Genomic DNA, 16,445 nt, shown 5'->3' with positions numbered 1-16,445 from the left:
GTGATGAGTGGTCCCATGGATGGGATGAGGACAATGAAGTTGTGTGTGAGAGAGTGAATGGTGATGTCCCTTGAACTGGCAGTGAGTGAGATCCTTGTGAATGTGTGATGGGTTTGTGAGTGTGTGAGTTGAGAGCGTTGAGAAGAGTAAATTACCCTAGTGGAACGGAGGAGATCATTCACCCTCTTGCGGCACTGGGTAGCTGTTCTCTTCAGAAGGACATTGGCGCTGACCACCGCTGCCACCGCCTCCCAAGCTGGATTGGTCACATTGCTGCCCATCCTGTGGCCAGAGTTGGGGTAGAGGACATCCCGGTGGACCTCCATGACATCCAGCAGTCACTTGAACGATGTGTTGTTGAAGCGGGGGGACTGTGGTCTTTTTCCCTTTGCTGGCCTTGTCTTCCATGCAGCAGTGGTGAGCCGGAAGCAATGAGCGCTATGCTTGTGTCTGGATTTTAAACATGGCACCCAGCACGATGTGGTGGATAAGAGCCTGCTGGCCATGGAAATGGTATATTTCCCGGGAGTGCATAAATAATGAGGCAGGTTTAGGACGATATGGCGTGAAAACCCGCCATTGCGGCCGGTGAGTAAAACATCGATTCCACCACCCGCCCCCGCAGCCGCACATTGGGTGCAATTTCCCCAAATTTGCACGACATTAAAAAAAAATGTCATCAAAATTCCATTTTTCTCCCCGTACGGTGGAGGTGTGTCATGCCCGGTACAGGCATGTCATATTATGAACTTACAGTCAATACTTTTAAAAATTGGATACAAACAAGGTGGCTGCTGCAAATCATGTGGCTTTTGGCACTTGGGTTATGGACAGTGTCAAGTCTTCTGCGATTATCAAATTAAATATGAACATAGGGAGGGTACCTCACAGCCATTTGTAGCATTCACATTTCTCATTGTTTAAGGATGGGCCACATAATGACTATGGAGTTTCCAGACCCCATGTCTTCATGTTTACTACTGGACGAAAGGGAAGATCAAAACTCAATCGCCACTATCAACTTCCTATTGTATCACAATGGCTTCCTCCATTCAAACTAGATGGGGTGGGCCTCAGAAGTCTTAACCCAGTGGTCATGTGACTGAAACAGGTTTCAGGGATTGCATCCCTATTACCCTAGAAACCAGTAGATCCATGAGAACCATCAGTTGTCAGCCAGTCCGAAAATCAGACTGAGAGTAGCTGCAAGTCATCAAGCAGCCAAAGCATATAACCTGCTCCAGTTTCAAAGTTCACCTGAGAACCAACTTCCTAGATATTCAACTACAAGAGACCTCACAACCTGCTGTGAATCCTTTGCTTTACAATACCCTCAATTCAACTTTAAGTAATTAAAACCTTTCAAGAAACCATAGGCCTGTCACCCTGGAGACCGGAGGTCATAATTCAGAGACTGAATTGACTGTAATATGGAAAGGTGCACAAACTTTATCTGTATCTAATCTCTGTGTCTGTGTGCATGCGAGATTGAGTGCGTGTGAAAATAAATAACCTCCTTCATTTTGAAAGCAGGGAAGCTAATAGCTTAATTATTAAATTGGAATATACACTGCACCTCCTTTCATAGAAAACATACTGATTACGGGTAGTAATAAAGCAAATACATTCTATCATGATAGAATTCATTAGATTATATTGACACACTCCATTCTTCCTGCCAAAATTCATCATTTCACACTTCTTGGCATTTTCGGCCCATCGAGTCTGCTCCGCCATTCAATCATGGCTGATAAGTTTCTCAACCCCATTCTCCCTCCTTCTCCCCATAACCTTTGATCCCCTTACCAGTCAAGAACCTATCTATCTCGGTCTTAAATGCACTCAATGACCTGGCCTCCACAGCCTTCTGTGGCAATGAATTCCATAGATTCACCACTCTCTGGCTAAAGAAGTTTATCCTCATCTCTGTTCTAAAAGGTCTTCCCTTTACTCTGAGGCTGTGCCCTCGGGTCCTAGTCTCTCCTACAAAGGGAAACATCTTCCCCACGTCTACTCTATCCAGGCCTTTCAGTATTCTGTAAGTTTTAATCAGATCCCCCCTCAACCTTCTAAACTCCATTGAGTATAGACCCAGAGTCCTCAAACGTTCCTCATATGATAAGCCTTTCATTCCTGGGATCGTTCTCGTGAACTTCCTCTGGACCCTCTCCAGGGCCAGAACATCCTTCCTGAGATATGGGGCCCAAAATTGTTCACAATATTCTAAATGTGGTCTGACCAGGGCCTTATAAAGCCTCAGCAGCACATCTCTGCTTTTATATTCTAGTCCTCTCGAAATAAATGCCAACAATGTGTTTTCCTTCCTAACTACTGACTCAACCTGCAAGTTAACCTTAAGAGAATCCTAGACTAGGACTCCCAAGTCCCTTTGCACTCCAGATTTCTGAATTCTCTCTCCATTTAGAAAATAGACTATGCCTCTATTCTTCCTACCAAAGTGCATGACCTCACACTGCCCCACATTGTATTCCATCTGCCACTTCTTTGCCCATTCTCCTAACCTGTCCAAATCCTTCTGCAGCCTCCCCCCCTCCTCAATACTACCTGTCCCTCCACCTATCCTTGTATCATCTGCAAACTTAGCCAGGATGCCCTCAGTTCCTTCATCTAGATCATTAATGTATAAAGTGAAAAGTTGTGGTTCCAACACTGACCCCTGCGGAACTCCACTAGTCACCGGCCACCATCCTGAGAAGGACCCCCTTATCCCCACTCTCTGCCTCCTGCCAGACAGCCAATCTTCTATCCATGCTAGTACCTTGCCTCTAACACCATGGAATCTTATCTTACTGAGCAGCCTCCTATGCGGCACCTTGTCAAAGGCCTTCTTGAAGTCCAAGTAGATAACATCCATTGGCTCTCCTTTGTTGAACCTGCTCGTTACCTCCTCAAAGAATTCTAACAGATTTGTCAGGCATGACCTCCCCTTGATTAAACCATGCTGACTTTGCCCGATTTTACCATGCACTTCCAAGTATTCTGAAATCTCATCCTTAATAATGGACTCTAAAATCTTACCAATGACCGAGGTCAGGCTAATTGGCCTGTAATTTCCCGTCTTTTGCCTCACTCCCTTCTTAAACAGGGGGGTTACATTAGCGATTTTCCAGTCCTCTGGGACCCTCCCTGACTCCAGTGATTCCTGAAAGATCACCACTAACACCTCTACTATCTCTTCAGCTATCTCCTTCAGAACTCTGGGGTGTAATCCATCTGGTCCAGATGATTTATCCACCTTCAGACCTTTCAGTTTTTCTAGCACCTTCTCCTTGGTAATGGCCACCATACTCACCTCTACCCCCCGACTTTCTTGAACTTTGGGGATGTTACTCATGTCTTCCACCGTGAAGACTGAAACAAAGCACCTATTCTGTTCCTCCGCCATTTCTTTGTTCCCCATTACTACTTCTCCAGTGTCATTTTCCAGCGGCCCAATGTCCACTTTTGCCTCTCTCTTACCCTTTATATATCTAAAAAAACTCTTGCAATCTTCTTTTATGTTACTGGCTAGTTTACCCTCATATTTAATCTTCTCCCTCCTTATTTCTTTTTTAGTTGTCCTCTGTTGGTCTTTGTAGGCTTCCCAAACCCGTGGTTTCACACTGCTCTTCGCCGCATTGTATGCTTTCTCTTTAGCTTTTATGCTGTCACTGACTTCCCTTGTCAGCCATGGTTGCCTTGTCCTCCCTTTAGTATGCTTCTTCTTCCTAGGGATGAATTTTTGCTGTGTCTCCCAAATTACTCCCAGAAACTCCTGCCATTGCTGTTCCCCTGTCTTTCCTGCTAGGCTCATCACCCAGTCAATTCTGGCCAGCTCCTCCCTCATGCCTCTGTAGTTGCCTTTATTCAACTGTAATACCGTTACATCTGATTCCAGCTTTTTCCCCTCAAATTGCAGGGTAAATTCTATCATATTATGGTCACTTCCTCCTAAGGGTTCCTTCACCTTAAGCTCCCTTATCAAATCTGCCATTCACACGTACTCTCTGCTTTCTGTGTCTTATCCAATTTTGTATCTATGCTGCAACTGCCCCTTTAAATTAAATTTTGCTAACAAGCCTATTTTGTGATATTTTACCCTTTTGGGTACCTTTTTCTATGTTACCTGTGAATCCATTCTCATATGCTATCTATCACTAGTCCACTGAACGGTTACCCATATTTTTATCTCAAGATTCAACACTGTTCACACTTTCGCTGCCCTCTAGCCTAATCCTACACGAGTACTTGCTCTTCCAAAACTCTGTTGTCTGCATCCTATACTCGTCTTCCACCTCAGCTTGTGTCTTTCAACACACTGATTTCAAATTCTTTTTTCTGATCTACAAATCCCTAATGGCCTTATTGGTTCCTAGCACCACAGCCACCTCTAGCCCGACTCCCAGCTCTTTTGTCCTTAGCCCTTTGTGTATCCAAATCCTCCCTTTCTAGAGGCAGAACCTTCAGCTACCTCGACCTTACTCTTTCAAACTTATTCCAGAACCTCTTTACCATCCCTTTAATAACTTTCTGAAAACCCACGCTCTCACCTTTGCCCTCGGTCATTGCTGCTCTTCTTCTGTCGCTCGGTATCCACTCTTTCCTTTGTGAAACTACTTGAATTAAAAGTGCTTAGATTGTGCAAGTTGTTGTTCTTTCACATATAAGAGACCAGGCTATTACCAAATCAAGGAAGTAAATCTTGTTCACCTTTCGATTAAAAGGTGCAGTCTAATCTTTAAGTAAAGCAGTCATGAGGCCAACAGATGGATACCTAGAGATATACTATTTAAATTACTTTCATAAGGAAGTTTAAGGGTTTTTTTTAGCCCTTTTATTCCCATCATTATTATGACAATGCCACTGCAGAGGATTCTGAGAGTTCTGTATGCTGTTACAAGGATGCGCTTTTCAAAGATAAAATTTCTAATTTCACTTTTTCTGGCTGGATTTTGAAAAACTGGAACCCTTTAAAGGCAATGGAAACTGCCCAGACTGCAACAATGCACATAGTTTCGCATTCTGCAAAATGGGATAAAAAGAAAAGACACTCAACCCCCTGGTGGTGTGAAAGGCCTCATCTCCTGTTGGCTTCACACCATCCTGAGATTTTTAAGATGTTACTGAGATGAGAAATCAAAATGCAATTACCTGTTCTGAAACAATAACTGCAGCAGACATTAACAAATAGCATTTCTCTGGAATATACAGCTAGCAGGGTACTTTGAGAACTGCTTACCAAGCAGGAGAGACAGAAGAAAAGACAATGCTGTATTGAACAGGCTGTCTGAAGTCTGTTTCTGTCTCTCTCCTGGAAGTATTGTGCCCAGTTTTGCAAAGTAACCACCCTGAAAAGTGAAATCTACTGCGAACCGAGACCTATTGGGAATAAAACATGGAAGTCTACTCCGTTCAACTACATCCAGGAGGACAACTGAATGAAATGTCCACAATGTGGAATTACCACATTGGGACCAGCCAAAGAACAGATAACCTGTTTTATTTTTCATTAAGTGTAAAAATCCTTTAAGCCTTTCCTCTTACCATGCCACCTGTACCAGTGTGTGTGTGTGGGCCCAGATGAATGTATGTGGCGTGTGGCGTATAACTGCTGGCTGCAATTACCTATGTATTTTTTAGTTCTGGAAGTAGTTTCAATAAACTTACCTTGTTCTTTGTTTGCCCAAGAAAACCTGTTTGACCAATTCTTTGCATTTGGGAAGTGGAAATAGTTGGACTCCTACAGAATTGGGAAAGTATATCCTCTCTAAATTCACAACAAAAATGTTGCAGTTAGACCTAGAGTGGGAGAATAGAGGAGTCATTTCACGCCCCCTCCCCCCCCCACCCCCCACCCCCCCGCCCCCCACCTCCCCCCCACCCTCCCCGCCACACCACCCCAAGCGTTCGTAAGAATACACATGTTAGAAATGTCTTACCAACATCAAACTCAAATCCGTTTTCACTGAATGTATGGCAACAACCTCCTGCCTGGTCATGTTGCTCCAGCACCAGAACACGTTTTCCAGCTTTGGCTAGAACCGCAGCCACCGTCAGCCCTCCAATTCCACTGCCAATGACAATGGCATCAAGACCCAGTAGTGGCAAAGCCTGAAAAGATGAGGCAAAGGTAGAATATCTAGTACTGAGGACAATACCTATTGTACAAACTTTACATTGGACTAAAAAAAGCCTGCAGTGCACAGTGTGGAAACTCTTCCCAAAGATTCCTGATATTTAAAAGGAAATATTTTCCATTCCCAATCACATAATGGACTTCTTCCAGTTGCAGTATTCTTCTGAGTAAACTGGTGTATTTAATTCAGATACAACAGTAAAAGCAGATTGGATGATGAATGTCGGAGGTACTTAGTATAAACTCAATTATACCCAGGAGACATATGATTTGAGTTAGAGTTGCTCAGCAGAGCCCCAGTAAATTGGTATTTAATTAATCACAAAGCTATTTATATTGTGATGAAGAATTTGTAACAAGTGGAAGCTTGCTTATCTTTCAGCATCATATATCAATCTCAACTTCAGAAGGTCTTTCCTCATTCTGGATTCATCACAGAGAATTGCCTTAATATTATTGAGAAGATTGTAAAATTTTAGTATTTTTGCTGATTAATAGCAAGCGTATAAAAGGCTTGCCCAATAGTTAAGTGAGTAAATACACTACATCCAAAGTTCCCAAAACCTGTTGCAAATCAGTTTTGAATTTAATAATCTCCAGTTATTTATGATTGTAGATGTTGATTATCTATTAGTTCTTTCTGGGCTGTGAGCATTGCTGGCAAAGTTAGTATTTATTACCCATCCTTAATTGCCCTTGGGAAGGTGGTGGTGAGCCACCTTCTTGAACTGCTGCAGTCCAACTGATGTAGGTACACGCATAATGCTGGATCTTTCTGTAGTGGTTTCATACAATTGAATGACTTGCTGGGTCATTTCAGAGGGTAGTTAAGAGTCACATTGCTGTGGGTCTGGACTCACATGTAGGCCAGACCAGGTAAAGACTGCAAATTCCTTTCTTGAAAGATATTAGCGGACCAAACAGGTTTTACTGACAATCTGGTATATACGTGATTGAGAGTAGTTTTTTAATTCCATATTCATTGATTCATTGAATTTAAATTCCAGCAGCCCATGATACGATTTGAGCTCATTACCAGAGCATTAGTTCAGGCCTCTGGATTGCTAGCCCAGTAACATTACCACAGTGCTACCATTCTAATTGTGATTGCTCTCAGGCTCCTTTAACCGAGCAGTGCGACTAAGGAGTGGAAACAATCAAATGTGTCTCTCCCCTATTTCAATCCGCTAGAAATACATATACCTGGACATGGGGCTGAATTTTTTGGGATGGGGAGGGGGGCGTTGTTCTAACTAATGTTCTAGTTAGCTACATATATTCACACAGGGCCCTGTCCTTTGCAGATAGAAGGAGCATGTCCACACATTGCTCCTTTTTCAACTAAACAAATGTTTGGGCGACAGCCATTCCCTCGTTCATTCCTATTGATAATGCCTTGACCAACCAGAGTTGACCTGCCTGGTTTGAATTTGAACACAAGCTTAGCAGTTAACAGTTCCCCGGTGCATTCTCCATGGCAACGCATCTACCAATCAGAGTCCACTTGATAACCAATCAGCACTCTCTTCTCATGCAGTATAAATTGTTGTTCCCTTTCCTATTGGTATACTTGTGAACCATCCTGATGAGGGCAAGACAAAAAACTTAACATCATGCCCCTTTGCTGAGTAATACTCTAGCACTATACTACCAAACGACTACAATGGGTTTTCTTATTTCAGTCCAAAGATTGCATTGTGTGAGTTTTACCGTGGATCAAATTCCTAAACCTAACTTTTAAGCATTAATCTTTATCTGATTTCAAAACTACAAGCTGTTAATCATAACAACTCTAAGCAGGAAGCTTTTATAATAGCTGCTTGTCAAACCACACTGCAGTGAAGCTATATACAGGGTTGCCTCCTTTTCGATAATTAGAGAGGGGGCACTAAAATCTCTAGCATTGCAATACTTATTTACAATTGAGTTTGGAAGTTTGCACATACAAATAAGAGGCCTAACACCTGCTTGAGATCTCCCATTTTAAGGTTGATTTGCTCTGAGGTAGCTTGCACTAATGGCACCTGCACTCAGTAAAACGAAATCTTGGGAACAGTTTGTGACATACAAGATAAGTCATTACTTTTACTTGCTTGATTATGGAGCCAAGTGGAGCAGGAGTGCTCCTCCTGGTCTGGCCTCATGGTCAATCAATGTTCCTTTGCGTTTGAGGCGCTACACTCAACACCCCACTAGCTTCCAATCCCTATTTAGCCCCCTGTGGCTCCTTCTTGATTTTGATTCCAACCCCTGGTCCCCAGTCCTTTCCCCCAAGGCCTCAATCCCAACCCCAACACCTCGGCCACACCAATTTTAGGGGGAGTTAGATTTGGAGCCTGCGATTCAGTTCTACAACAGGCAAAGAATTTACAAGCTAAAGGATTAGCATAGCTAAAACAGAAATTGCTGATAAAAGAGAGATGTTGAAGCTTTGTGTCCGGCACTCATCAGGACAATGTTGTGTCCATGTGCTCATTTGACATTGCTAGCCTATTCACCTTAAGGAAGCCATACATATTTGTGCTGTAGCATTATATCATGGCGATCTAGACCTGTCACCATTGTGTGAATTAGTATTCATTGAGCTTATGAACTCGGCAACTCAAGCAGTTGAGTTCAGTTTTAATGACACCATGGATGCCCAAATAGATGGTGTTGCCATGGGACCCCTTCTAGGCCCAGATCCCACAAACATCTTTGTTGGGTTCCATGAGAAAAGTGTCTTCAATGGAATGACACCTAACCTCTTACCCCTCACATATTTCCGATATGTGGATGATACATTCTTTATATTTAAATCTGCAGCTGCATGTAATAATTTCCTTACATACCTTGATGGGCTCCATCCTGTGCTCAAATTCACCTTTGAAATGGAGTAGATAAATGAACTCCCCTTCCTTATAGTACTAGTTGAGAAATCTGTCAGGGGGTTCTGTTTGGCAGTTAACTGCCAGTCACCAACTATTGGTGCACTCACCATGGCGACATCTCTACCAATCAGAGCCAACTTGCCAACCAATCTCTTCTCTTGCAATATAAATTGTTGTTTTCCCCTTGTTTTGGTATTCTTGCGAAGTGTCCTGATGAGTAGAAGATGAAAAGCTTTAACATGTCTCTTATTTCAGCAACACGCAAGTCCTGTGCTACCAAATGACTATTTAAAACAGAAATGTTGTTGACATGAGCACTCCGAACATTGTTGAGGCCAATATTAGACAATGGCGATGGAAAGCAGCTGAGTTCTGATTGTGCTTGCTACAGCATTCAGCCAGCTATTCATTTATCAATCAAAATTTGTAAAACTATTGGAGAATAATTCACCTGGCTAAAAAAGCTCTAAGCATCAATTATCTGACGGTTTCTAATGTTAAAATGCTTTAGTTTGGCCACAATTTTTTTTTATTCATTCACAGAGTGTGGGCTTCACTGGCTGGGCCAGCATTTATTGCCCATCACTAGCTGCCCTGGTGAAGGTGGTGGTTAGCTGTCTTCTTGAATCTCTGCAGTCCATGTTGTGTAGGTATACCCACAGTGCTTTTAGGAAGGGAGTTCCAGGATTTTGACCCAGCGACAGTGAAGGAACAGTGATATATTTCCAAGTCAGGAAGGGGAGTGACTTGGAGTGGAACTTCCAGGTGGTGGTGTTCCCATGTGTCTGCTGCCCTTGTCCTTCTAGGTGGTAGTAGTCGTGGGTTTGGAAGATGCTGCCTAAGGAGCATTGGTGAATTCCTGCAGTGCATTTTGTAGATGGTACGCGCTGCTGCTACTGTGCGTCAGTGGTGGGGGGAGTGAATATTTGTAGATGTGGTGCTAATCAAGCGGGCTGCTTTGCCCTAGACGGTGTCAAGCTTCTTGAGTGTTATTGGAGCTGCACTCAACCAGGCAAGTGGGGTATATTTCATCACACTTCTGGCTTGTGCCTTGTAGATGGTGGACAGGCTTTGGGGAGTCAGGAGGTGAGTTACTCATCTCAGGGTTCCTAGCCTCTGAACTACTCTTGTAGCCATAGTATTTATATGGCTAGCCCAGTTCAGTTTCTGGTCAATGGTAACCCCCAGGATTTTGATAGTGAGGGATTCAGTGAGGGTAATTTCATTGAACATCAAGGGGCGATGGTTAGATTCTCTCTTGTTGGAGATGGTCATTGTCTGACGCTTGTGTGGCATGAATATTATTTACCGTTTGTCAGTCCAAGCCTGGGTATTGTCCAGGTCTTGCTGCATTTGGACATGGACTGCGTCAGTTTCTGAGGAGTTGCAAATGGTGCTGAACATTGTGTAAAGTCCTCCTTACTAACATCTGGGGCTAGTGCCAAAATTGGGTGAGCTGCCTCACAGATTAGTCAAGCAACAGCCTGACATAGTCAACTTCACGGGATCATATCTTACAGATAATGTCCCAGAAATCAAGGAATCAAGGTCATTGATGAAGCAGCTGAAGATGGTTGGGCTGAGGATACCACCCTGAGGAACTCCTGCGGTGATGTCCTGGAGCTGAGATGACTGACCTCCAACAAACATAACCATCTTCCTTTGTTCTAGGTATGACTGCAACCAACGGGGAGTTTTCCCCCTGATTCTCATTGACTCCAGTTTTGCTAGGGCTCCTTGATGCCACACTTGGACAAATGTGGCACTCTCACCTCACCTCAGGATTTTAGCTCTTCTGTCCCTGTAGAACCAAAGCTGTAATGCGGTTAGGAGCTGAGTGGCCCTGGTGGAACACAAACTGGGCATCAGTGAGCAGGTTATTGCTAAGCAAATGCCGCTTGATAGCACTGTTGATGACCACTTCCATTACTTTACTGATGATCAAGAGTAGACTGATGGGGCAATAACTGGCTGGCTTGGGTTTGTCCTGCTTTTTGTGTACAGGACATACTGGGCAATTTTCCACATGGCTGGGTAGATGCCAGTGTTGTAGCTGTACTGGAACAGTTTGGCTAGGAGTGCAGCAAGGTCTGGAGCACAAGTCTTCAGCACTATTGCTGGAATATTGTCAGGGCCCATTAACTTTGCAGTATCCAGTGCCTTCAGCCATTTCTTGATATCACGTGGAGAGAATTGAATTGGCTGAAGACTGGCATCTGTGATGCTGCGGACTTCCAGAAGAAGCCGAGATGGGTCATCCTCTTGGCACTTGTGGGTGAAGATTGTAGCAAATGCTTCATTCAGCCTTATCTTTTACACTGATGTGCTGAGCTCCTCCATCACTGAGGATGGGGATATTTGTGGAGCCTCCTCCTCCAGTGAGATGTTTAATTGTCCACCACCATTCATAACTGGATGTGGCAGGACTTAAATCCATTTAAGGAGCTTAAATCTGATCCATTGGTTGTGGGATCACTTAGCTCTGTCTATGACTTGCTGCTTATGCTGTTTGGCATGCAAGTAGTCCTGTGTTACAGCTTCACCAGGTTAACACCTCATTTTTAGGTATGCCTGGTGCTGCTCCTGGTATGCCCTTCTACACTCTTCATTGAACCAGGGTTGATCCCCTCGCTTGGTAGTAATGGTAGAGTGGGGGATATGCCGGGCCATGAGGTTACAGATTGTGTTCGAGTACAATTCTGCTGCTGCTGATGGCCCTCTGCACCTCATGGATGCCCAGCCTTGAGATGCTAGATCTGCTCAAAATCTATCCCATTTAGCATAGAGGCAGTGCCACGCAATATGAGGGAGGGCACCCTCAGTGTGAAGGCAGGACTTCATCTCCACAATTACTGTGCGGTGGTCACTCCTACCGAAACTGTCATGGACAGATGCATCTGTGGCATGCAGGTTGGTGAGGATGGGGTCAAATATGTCTTTCCCTCTTGTAGGTTCCCTCACCACCTGCCGCAGACCCAATCTAGCAGCTATGTCCTTAAAGACTCAGGCAGCTCAGTCAGCGGTGGTGCTACCGAGCCACTCTTGGTGATGGACATTGAATTCCCCCATCCAGAGTACATTCTGTGCCCTTGCCACCCTCACTGCTTCCTCTAAGTGATGTTCAATATGGAGGAGCACTGATTCATCAGCTGAGGGAAGGCGTTACGTGGTAATCAGCAGGAGGTTTCCTTACCCAATGTTTGACCTGATGCCATGAGACTTTGAGGTCCAGAATCGATGTTGAGGACTCCCAGGGCAACTCCCTCCCAACTGTACACTGCTGTTCTGCCACCACTGCTGGGTCTGTTCTGCTGGTGGGACAGGACATACCCAGGGATGGTGATGGTGGTTTCTGGGACATTATCTGTAAGATATGATCCCATGAAGCTGACTATGTCAGGCTGTTGCTTGACTAGCCTGTGAGACAGCTCTCCCAATTTTGGCACTAGCCCCCAGATGTTAGTAAGGAGGACTTTACAGGGTCAACAGAGCTAGGTTTGCCGTTGTCGTTTCCGGTGCCTAGGTCGATGCCGGTTTCATTCCTTTTTTGAGACTTTGTAGCAGTTTGATACAACTGAGTGACTTGCTAGCTCATTTCACAGGGCAGTTAAGAGTTGGCCACATTGCTGTGGGTCTGGAGTCACATGTAGGCCAGACCAGGTAAGGACGGTAGATTTCCTTCCCTAAAGAGCATTAGTGAACCAGATGGGTTTATACAACAATTGACTTTGGTGTCATGGTCATCATTAGACTTTTAATTCCAGATTTTTACTGAATTCAAATTCTGCCATCTACCGTGGCGAGATTCAAACCCAGGTCCCCAGAGCATTACCCTGGGTCTCTGGATTACTAGTCCAGCGACAATACCAATATGCCAAAGTTTTTTTTATTAAAGACTTAACTCTGTCACAAAAAGAGTTTTATTCTGTTTCCATAACTTGCAAGTTCCCCTAAATATGCAAGGGACTATTCATAGTTCAAATGACATACCTCGCTTAAGGATTTTGTTCCTGGCATCTTTGTCCACTACCAAAGGCTGGGGAGGTTTTCTGGTGTCAACAGCAAAAGGGTTTGTACTTGAAGTAAGAAAAAAATAGACTAAAATAACTAAAAGTAAAAGAAGCAGAAGAAACAGAAAGAGCAACATGCTTATTGAATGAACAATTGACAGCAATGCGACGAGAAGGCAAAGTCAAACACAGATTATGGGCAACAGCCAAATGGAGGGAGATAAGGACAGAGAAGGAGGGTAGAGTCTTGTGTTCTTTTTATAATCTGCAAACGATAAATTTAAAGAAAGGAATCTCTTTCAATCATTTATCTTCATCTCCTCCCTGCTAAAGGCCGAAATATCTTAGCATTACTTGAAAACAACCAGCGTTTTGTTGACAAAAAACATGCACTGTCAAAATCCTTAGCATCAGTATCAGTAATTCAAATAAGCCAGACCTCAAACGCTGCCACTTTTCTAGACAGCATCTGTTGGTAGTAATTCCACCCCGCAGGACCCTCCTTTAATTTCCTTACTGGTCCCACGATCATCACCTTTGGCTTTCCACCCTTTTGTCATTTAATCTCTCCTGCCATCGACCCTTTCACAGACCTCCCCTTATGTTCTTTCCTCTATTCCCCACTTTCCCTGCCTCTGTACTTGATTAAAACCTGATACATCTCTAACTTTTTCCAGTTTTGATGAAAGGCCATTGATGTTTACCACTTCGCAGAGGTTGCCTGATCTGTTGAGTATTCCAGCATTTTCTATTTTTATTTTAGTGACACATATTATTGAGTGTGATTCTCTTCCACATTCTCAAGGGCAATTAGGAATGGGCAATAAATTCTGACCTAGCAACCCCCCACATCCCATGAATGAATAAATAATGCAAAAAAGGCCTGGCAGGGGATGAAGTCAAGGGCCTGGGGTAGAATTGGGGAGGAAAACACAATGTTTGGAGGCCATGGGCAGGGAGGTCAGAGACTGAAGTGGGCAAGGGCATAGGCCTGGGAACAGGATGCAAGACCTGGTTTTGGTGGGGGGGATAAGGTCAGGGAACTCAGTGTCATGATGTCATAGGCCTGGGAGGGGTCAAGGGCCTAGAGGGTATGTGAGAGAGGGGGAGAAGGTTGGTGGGCACCTGTGGCAATCTCATGTGTAATATACCTTTAAGAAGAATGCTATAATGGAAGGCCACATGATCTTAGTATTCAACAGCAGAGTAGCATGGGCTAACTAGTCAGTAGGAGTAGATTAGAGTTAGAGTCTGTAATGTAGAGACAGGGTTTGTGTTGTAAGCACACACGTGTAACTGCTAAGTTCCTTTGTAAATAAATAGAAAGTGTTCTACATAAGAACTGTCTGCTGATCTAATCTGTCTATGGCACCAACTCAGTCATCTCGAAACAAGCGTGCAACCCGGATCCATTAGTCCATCTAAATTAGGGACCAGGATCCAACAAACTGGTGACGAGAGGAAAAGCAAGAAAAAGCAAGGAAGGATGAGAAAAAAGCAAGAAAAAGCGAGGAAAGAAATCAAGTGAACCAAAATCAGGCCATACCTTGCACGGTAATTGTAAGTTGAATTTCCATCCTAATTGTCGAAGCAGTCCCCTCGAAGCATGCCACAGTTTGAAAGAGTTGATTCTTTTGACCTAACCGCAGATGATTGGTCTTATTATGATGAACACCTCGCGTTCATTTTCCATGCTAACAACATTGCGGGGAGGAGAAGAGGCGAGCGATTTTCTTATCCACACGTGGGAGTAAGACCTATGGATTGATTCAAAGTTTGATGGCATCCAGTGCCCCGGATTCTATAAGTTTTGATGACTTAGTGAACCTTATTAAGGGTCATTACCAGCCCAAGCCCTTGGTAACTATACAACGGTTCACATTTAACTCAAGAACTAGAGCCCCAGGGGAGACAGTTGCTTGTTATGTGGCAAGTCTGAAACAGTTAACAGAATATTGTGAATTTGGTACATCTATAAATGACATGCTTAGAGATAATTTGTTGTGCAGTATAAATGAAGATACGATTCAGAAGAGATTAATGTCTGAAACAAATTTGTATTTTTAGATAGAGCTAGAAATAGCACTGGCCATGGAAAGCTCAGTGAGGAACTCAAAAGCCATAAAGGGAGCACAAAATGGTGCCGTCCTCCTCATTGGGAGGGGATCCCCAGCCAAAAAAGGTGCAAAAATGCACAGCTCTGATGAGAAGCGGGAAGCAGCCACAGCTTTCAGACAAATAAAAAGAAATAACTTAGCAGCGAAAACATGGAATAATGGTGACAGAGGTGGAAGCAGACAACTTTGTAATGAATGAAAGTTTTAAAAAATTGAATGTTTTTACTGTCATCGAAACTGACACCTCATGAAAGGATAGAATCAGGCAAATTTTCAATCAAAAGAAAAAAACCCCATGAGATCCATAACAAAGAAGAGCCTGAAGTAACAGATTCAGATATTTATTAATTGTATAATTTAAAGTGGGAAGAATAGAACCTATCTATGTAATGGTGAGGGTGAATGACAGGCCTTTCAGAATGGAGGTGGACACAAGAGTATCCACTCTGGTAATAGATGAGTATGCCTTCAAATACCTGAATTATGGAGAATGTAAACTAAATTTGCAAGAAACAGATGCCAAATTGAAACTTACACAGGAGAAAACATCAAAATCAAAGGCATAAGCAGGGTTACTGTACAGTATGGAAGTCAATCAGTAAATTTACCCTTGATGGTGGTAGCAGGTGAGGGGCCAAGCCTCCTTGGACGAAACTGGTTGAAAGAAATTAAATTGGATTCTGGAAATCAGATTGCAAATCCTGATGCACTTAGCCGTTTGCCTTTGAGAGAAAATGATGAGGATGTTCCCATTCCTCAAGAACTCATTTTATTATTGAACTTCTTAGATTCATCGCTGGTGTGTGCTAGACAGATCAGAGATTGGGCAAGTTGAGACCCAGTCTTATCCAAAATACGAGAACAAGCTCTTCACAGTTGGGCACAGAACAGGAATCTGATGAAATTGAAACCATATTTTCACAGAAGCTATAAGATAACCAGCCAGGATGGTGTGGAGAGTGTGGAGAGCTCAAGTGGTTGTTCCTCCAAAAGGACGAAATACATTGTTAACTGAGCTACATAGTGTACATCCAGGTATTTCCCGAATGAAGGCCATAGCACGCAGCTACCTATGGTGGAATGGAATGGATGGGGAAATAGAGAGCTTAGTGAGAAGTTGCATGCAGTGTCAGCAAGTGCAAACATTACCTCCAACAGCTCCGTTACATCTGTGGGAGTGGCCAGGAAGGCCATGGGTGCGATTACATATTGACTATGTGGGACCTTTTATGGGAACAATGTTTCTCCTTATTGTTGATGCTCACTCAAAATGGATGGACATATATGAGGTATAGTCACCAAAATTTTCTGC

The 16,445-nt window shown here is 43.6% G+C and overlaps 1 pseudogene; it reads right to left on the bottom strand.

Moving 5' to 3' along the window:
* Nucleotides 1-13,153, bottom strand: part of LOC144667683 (all-trans-retinol 13,14-reductase-like) — a 38,670-nt pseudogene extending 25,517 nt beyond the window's left edge.
* Between the last annotated feature and the right edge of the window lie 3,292 nt (nt 13,154-16,445).

This window comes from Cetorhinus maximus, chromosome 25 (assembly GCF_964194155.1).
Source record: "Cetorhinus maximus chromosome 25, sCetMax3.hap1.1, whole genome shotgun sequence".
In the NCBI taxonomy this organism is placed as follows: domain Eukaryota; kingdom Metazoa; phylum Chordata; class Chondrichthyes; order Lamniformes; family Cetorhinidae; genus Cetorhinus; species Cetorhinus maximus.
This window is presented reverse-complemented; position numbering and strand designations above follow the sequence as displayed.